The 7,876-nt window shown below is 43.0% G+C and overlaps 1 pseudogene; it reads left to right on the forward strand.

Annotated features, from left to right (window-relative positions):
* The first annotated feature begins 6,163 nt into the window (after nt 1-6,163).
* Nucleotides 6,164-7,561, forward strand: LOC128689185 (uncharacterized; annotated as a pseudogene).
* The last annotated feature ends 315 nt before the right edge of the window (nt 7,562-7,876 follow it).

Here is a 7,876-nt window from a genome sequence, read left to right on the forward strand (position 1 = left end):
AGGAGTCAAGAGAAGGCGGACCTCTTTGCTGAACACTTTGCTACCAAAATGCAAGTTCCTGATCCAGCAAGGGACCCTCCTTGGCTAGCTGCAAGAACTGTGTCAAAACTGTCAGTGGTGATAATAAGGCAGGAGGAGGTGCATTTCCTTCTTAAATCGCTTGACCAAGAAAAGGCTGTGGGCCAAGACAAGTTGAGCCCAAGATTGCTGAGAAGATGTGCAGACCAGCTAGCAGCACCTCTGACTGGCATCTTTCAGCACTGCCTAGTACTATCGTAGGGGTTCTTAAAAGGAGATATCGAGGGTTGACGGTAGACACACTGGTTGGATGGTAACGATATAATGTCAGATTGTGATGATGGGAGATGGAGACCAGCCTCTGCCTTGTCCTGCCTATGTCAAACGCCGACTGAGGCCGAGGTAGCTCGCCTCACACTCAAGCTGCATCCAGTGACGTCATAGTCACAGGCCTAAAAGGGATCTCCTATCTAAAGCACATGGATGATAGTATGATATGCTATACAACACAGGGATCAGCAACTATGCTGACAGTACAGTGTAAATGGCCCTCTCTGTGGAAAGAGGCAAATGTAGTCCCTGTTCACAAAAAGGAGAGCAGAGCAGAAATCAGCAACTACAGACCAGTGTCACTTCTGTCAATCACTGGTAAGATCCTTGAGACAATAATCTCAAGACAAATGACAGAGTTTTTTGACTACCACTCACTACTTTGTGACCATCAATATGGCTTCAGGAAAGGTTACTCCGCTGCTGATCTGTTGTTAAACCTCTCCACTAAGTGGCACCAGTCACTGGATGAATCCAAAGTCAGCTGTGTGGTAGCACTGGACATTGCTGGCACTTTCGACCGGGTGTGGCACCAGACCCTCTTAGCAAAACTTCAAGCACTGGAAAATGCAGGCTCTACACTACGTCTCCTCAGTGATTACCTTCATGGTAGATCTCTAAGTGTAGTTCTCAATGGAACGGAATCAGCAAGACATCCTATTGGGGCAAGTGTTACACAAGGAAGCGTGCTGGGACCATTGTTATGGAATGTCTACTTCAACGACCTTCTTCATCTCATCCCAGAATCACATGCATATGCAGACGACTGTACACTGACATTCACTTATCCAAGAGAAGAAATGCCAGCTGCTCTAAGCTACATCAATCACCAGCTAAGAGCTATATTAGCTTGGGGAAATAGATGGCAAGTAACATTTGCACCTGAGAAAACGCAAATGATGATCGTCTCTAGGCACCATGATGGTAATGCTGGTGCAGTAGTAAGGATGAATGGGAGGGTGTTGGCACCTGGAGATGTTGATATCCTTGGGGTGAAATTTGACTCCAAACTAACCATGAAGAACCATGTTGTAAATCTTGCTAACAAGGCAGCCAGGAAGCTTACAGCACTTCGCCGTATCTCGCATCTGCTTGACAGTAGGGTTTGTAAGATTCTGTACGAGGCACAAGTACGCTCACACCTTGAGTATGCTCCACTTTCTTGGTTTGCCTGCCCCCCCCCCCTCTCATCTGCGACTGCTTGACAGAGTAGAGAACAGAGCAAGACGTCTCATCTCTCGCCTGGACCCATCCTGGATAGATCTGTCATTTCAGCAGAGCCTTCAACACAGGAGGGATGTGGGTGGCCTTACTGTTATGTACAAGGCCAATATTGTCAAAATACCACACTTGGATCCACTTCGAGGACAGCGTGAAACAAGCTTTTATGCCACAAGACTGGCAGAAAGCAGCAACTTCACTCTGGCTGTACCCTTCTCCAGAACATCACTCCATCTGAGATCATACATACCCAGGACGATTCGTGTATGGAACACATTCGTACAGCATAATGATGTCAACGAGATAAAGTCAGTTGATCAAATGAAAATGCTGGCCCACAGATGGCTCCAACTTCATCCTGTTCCCTACTTGTATGTCTCATAACAATAAAAATGCTTTCAAATGAGCTGATGTAGGTAACAGCTCTTAGCTTGCCAATAGTTAGGAATCCTTAACCTGTAAATAGCTTGTCAATAAAGCTAGGGATCCTTAATCTTGTCAACCCTGTGTAAAAAAAAAAAAAGTAGAGAGAAAGACGGAGAAAAAAAAAAAAGAAAACGCATAAATGAGCAAGGCTATCATATGGTACGAGTTCAAAGATCAACAGGGAAAAGTGAGAAACGCGAGATTGTTACTCTCTGGCCAACACTTGAGTCACAGCGACACAACACAACATGAAGAGTTCTGTTGACCACGAGAAAACAGGTTTCCCGAAAGCGGCTTTGAGTAATCCTGGGGCTTAAAGAGAGCGGTATTCTGTATTACAGCTAAGCTACCGCCTCTTCCTCACCCACTAACCATCATTAACACTACCAACACAGTATTTTAACTTTCATCATCGCCACCACATCACTTTCACCCCTCTTCCACGATCCCCACTGAGGATTCTCCATCACCCACCATGACACCTCCAACACGTGACTTCTACAGTGCGGCAAAAGTAAATCCCTCAAAGAGCAGATCCCAACTTGTATCAAAGGCACATTGTGGCAACACACTGAAATTGGTCAACTCGTTGGAACTCAGCGTCTCCCAACTTCGTGGTGGCGGCGGTGGGTGAAGGGTGGTGGTGGTTTTGGGTAGGGGTAGTGTGTTTGGTGGCGCTGGTGGTGGTGGGTATGCTCTTGCGCTACCGACTACAGGGTGATTGTGGGGTGCACAATACAATAGCCACTTCGGCGGCAAAATCTAAATCTAATTCATATTTGTTTTGTACCTGGAGGGCATTCCGAGGATCAACGCCCCCGTGGCCCGGTCCATGACCAGTCCTACTGCAGAGAAGTGGAAATCTGTCTTAGTTAAGTTTTGTAGTTCACTGTAAGACTTCATTTACACTGTCTTGGGCGACTGCCGTGTTAACAATGGATGCTGTTAAGAGAGAGGCCTAATCTCGGACCAGTACACGGGAGTGATGATCCCTCGGCAGACAGACAACATGTAGGTATTTGGCGTACATGCATTTCGGAAAGGCATGCAATAAATGCGATCATGGTGTTACTGAACACAGTGTGAGGGCGATAGGTATAATTGATTAGGTAGACCAATGGATATTCAATGTTCTGATAGAATACAAAGAGTGGAAGAAAACAGCAAAATCCAGCATTAGCGAAGTAAAAAGCTCAGTGCCTCAAGGCACGGTCCTGGTTCCAAGCAAGAATATCACCAAGCAGAGCGAAACTAATTCATGGAGGACCTATGAGTAATAATGTCGACTAACATTTCTTTCCAATAACACAATATGGTCAATGTCATGACAGACAGGAAAATCACTGAGTGGATAATGAGAACTTTCAAAACAACGAAAATAGTGACAAAGATGACACTATTCAAATGGCTTTTCCTCTCTCGCTTCGAATACTGTTCAGTATTTACGGCACCGATCAAAGCAGGCGAGATACCAGAGCCGGAACGCATGCAGATGTCATTTACGGCCAGCATGGAACCAATAAAACATTTAAACTACTTGGAACACCTCAAAGTCATAAATATGTACTCACTGGAGCAGAGGGAGAAAAAGATACATGAATATATTCTTGGAATACTTGACAGCCTAGTCCCAAATCTGCACATTGCCATAAGAGACATAATAAAAATGTGAATGTGGTGGGTGAGGCGTCATGGATCATGCGAGTCAATTCTGGTCTGTACATTGTACCAAATAATTCAAATAGGCTGCTAAAAACTGAACTGGGTATGAGAGGTAATTCGTTCTTTGTATATTCTACACAGACTGTACTGTATTATATGCATGTGACCTGTAATCAGTGATAAAGAAGAAAAAAAGGGGAAGGGAAGAGGCAAACGAAGAGGGAGGGAAGGAAGTTATGTAGATCTGAAGAGGAGGGAAGCTGTAAATTTTAATAGAATGAAGAGGAGGAGAAGGAGGAGGAGGAAGAGGAAGAGTGATAGGTTGATGCAGCTCCCTGGGATAAGTTAGTGTGAGAGTGACGACCCCGCCAGGGACGCCCCTTCCTGATGACACGAATAACTAATGAGGGCAGGCGGAGGGGCCATGAGGGGTGGCGGAGGAACGCCATGAGGGGCGGTAGAGGGGTAACAAGAAAACCACCTCAGGTGCTGGATAAGACACGGCTCTTATCGACACCAGGACCTGTCACCATGGTAACTACCATTATTACCTGGCCTAGGTGCGGTTCTTATCTGTCCCTCGAGGCTTATTACTGTTATCTATTGAGTAGTTCCGGGAAGCGTCGCTCCCTGAGGACGAGGTCTGACCAAACCTCTTACAATAAAAAAAGTCAGCTCTAGGGGATACGAAGTGTTAAGACAGGGGTGAGAGGTGTTCAAGGAATTAAGACGTACGTAACTTTTACTTTACTTTCTTCCATGTTGATGAGACGGAAATGTTATCTGTTGTCTTACATGTTGAAAACACAGATTTATATGCCAGTCTACATGTTGAGAACACAGACTTATATGCCAATCTTACATGTTGAGGATACAGGTTTACATGCCAATCTTACATGTTGAGGATACAGGTTTACATGCCAATCTTACATGTTGAGGATACAGGTTTACATGCCAATCTTACATGTTGAGGATACAGGTTTACATGCCAATCTTACATGTTGAGGACACAGGTTTACATGCCAATCTTACATGTTGAGGATACAGGTTTACATGCCAATCTTACATGTTGAGGATACAGGTTTACATGCCAATCTTACATGTTGAGGATACAGGTTTACATGCCAATCTTACATGTTGAGGACACAGGTTTACATGCCAATCTTACATGTTGAGGACACAGGTTTACATGCCAATCTTACATGTTGAGGACACAGGTTTACATGCCAATCTTACATGTTGAGGACACAGGTTTACATGCCAATCTTACATGTTGAGGACACAGGTTTACATGCCAATCTTACATGTTGAGGATACAGAAACAGTTACTTGTCATCTTTCATGTTGATGAGACAAAGGTTTACCTGTCATCTTACATGTGGAAGAGAAAGCAGAAAAGGAAGAAAAAGATTTATTACTGAAGCTCGTCTTATGTATGCTGAGGGAATAAGGGAAAGAGGAAGACAGAGAACGAAGGAGGGGTGGAGAAGAGAATGAACAGGCAAGAGGGGAAATGAGCGATAAATCAGGCTAAAAGGAGGGCAAGACACAGAAGGAGAGAAGGGAGAATTATTAACAAGAGTCAACAAAGGAGAAAGTAAAAATAAATAGAGAGGAAGGAGGAAATTATACACAGAAAAGAAAAATAAATAAATTTTGAATATTGTGATAATTTATTCTATAACACTGCATATAAAGTGTCAAGAAATATACTGCTGGTTTAATTAAATAAACATGAACAAAGAACAAAAACACGTTAATATGTATCACTAAGAGATGTTAATACGTATCACTAAGAGATGTTAACATGTATCACTAAGAGATGTTAACATGTATCACTAAGAGATGTTAACATGTATCACTAAGAGATGTTAACATGTATCACTAAGAGATGTTAACATGTATCACTAAGAGATGTTAACATGTATCACTAAGAGATGTTAACATGTATCACTAAGAGATGTTAACATGTATCACTAAGAGATGTTAACATGTATCACTAAGAGATGTTAACATGTATCACTAAGAGAGGTTAACATGTATCACTAAGAGAGGTTCACATGGATCACTAAGCGATGTTAACATGTATCACTAAGAGATGTTAACATATATCACTAAGAGATGTTAACATGTATCACTAAGAGATGTTAACATGTATCACTAAGAGATGTTAACATGTATCACTAAGAGATGTTAACAAGTATCACTATAAGAGAATAACAATGTGTCGTGGAGTATGTGTTCTTGTTAGCGTACTGTGTGTATTTGTTAAGTGTGGTGTCTTTGTAAGGTGTATTTGTGTGTGTGTGTGTGTGTGTGTGTGTTTGTGTGTGTGAGAGAGAGAGAGAGAGACAGAGAGAGAGACAGAGAGAGAGAGAGAGAGAGAGAGAGAGAGAGAGAGAGAGAGAGAGAGAGAGAGAGAGAGAGAGAGAGAGAGAGAGACAGACAGACAGAGAGACTTGAGGCTCTCGTGTGTATTGGGTGTCTTGTGTGAGTGTATGAAGTGATGGGGTCTAGTGTGTGTAAGGGATTGTGTAACAGTAATCATACAGGTGTACCAGTAATCATACAGGTGTACCAGTAATCATCATACAGGTGTACCAGTAATCATACAGGTGTACCAGTAATCATACAGGTGTACCAGTAATCATCATACAGGTTTACCAGTAATCATACAGGTGTACCAGTAATCATCATACAGGTGTACCAGTAATCATCATACAGGTGTACCAGTAATCATACAGGTGTACCAGTAATCATCATACAGGTGTACCAGTAATCATCATACAGGTGTACCAGTAATCATACAGGTGTACCAGTAATCATACAGGTGTACCAGTAATCATACAGGTGTACCAGTAATCATCATACAGGTGTGCCAGTAATCATACAGGTGTACCAGTAATCATACAGGTGTACCAGTAATCATCATACAGGTGTACCAGTAATCATCATACAGGTGTACCAGTAATCATCATACAGGTGTGTCAGTAATCATCATACAGGTGCACCAGTAATCATCATACAGGTGTACCAGTAATCATCATACAGGTGTAACAGTAATCATCATATAGGTGTACCAGTAATCATCATACAGGTGTACCAGTAATCATCATACAGGTGTAACAGTAATCATCATACATGTGTACCAGTAATCATCATACAGGTGTACCAGTAATCATCATACGGGTGTACCAGTAATCATCATACAGGTGTACCAGTAATCATCATACAGGTGTACCAGTAATCATCATACAGGTGTACCAGTAATCATCATACAGGTGTACCAGTAATCATCATACAGGTGTACCAGTAATCATCATACAGGTGTACCAGTAATCATCATACAGGTGTACCAGTAATCATCATACAGGTGTACCAGTAATCATCATACAGGTGTACCAGTAATCATCATACAGGTGTACCAGTAATCATCATACAGGTGTACCAGTAATCATCATACAGGTGTACCAGTAATCATCATACAGGTGTACCAGTAATCATCATACAGGTGTATCAGTAATCATCATACAGGTGTACCAGTAAACACTTCCGGTTACTCTCACGAACATTATTCTCGAAAAATTTTAATCGCGGCTAAAAGCTTTTCGTTTTTACAATAATATTAATAACGATTCTCTTTTTTCCCAGTGTACAGGTGGAGGGTGGTGTTGCATCCGTGTGCATCCACACGTCTGGTAATGCATCCGTGTGCATCCACACGTCTGGTAATGCATCCGTGTGCATCCACACGTCTGGTAATGCATCCGTGTGCATCCACACGTCTGGTAATGCATCCGTGTGCATCCACATGTCTGGTAATGCATCCGTGTGCATCCACATGTCTGGTAATGCATCCGTGTGCATCCACACGTCTGGTAATGCATCCACACCTAATGGATAGCACTCGCAACTAGGGCAGCTAGGTGTGCAGCCTGGAGAAGACTGGAAGGAGGATAAGAATGGACAAAGATGAGTGGGAAGAGAGGGGAGGGGCTGTAGGGAATGTGGATGAAAATAGAGAAAGGTGACACGAGCGGGAGATGGGAAAAAAGACACTTATTGAGGATACATGTCGGCCACGAGGGAATTCTTCAGTCCAGTGGGCGAAATGTATCCACATCCGGCCCAGGCAGGACGTGTATCTCAGCAAAAACGAGGGCTAGTCTGCTGGTAGATATGCCATTAAGACGGGCATATCTTCAGGTTGTTCATCCTG

Source organism: Cherax quadricarinatus, chromosome 21 (assembly GCF_038502225.1).
Source record: "Cherax quadricarinatus isolate ZL_2023a chromosome 21, ASM3850222v1, whole genome shotgun sequence".
Lineage (NCBI taxonomy): Eukaryota > Metazoa > Arthropoda > Malacostraca > Decapoda > Parastacidae > Cherax > Cherax quadricarinatus.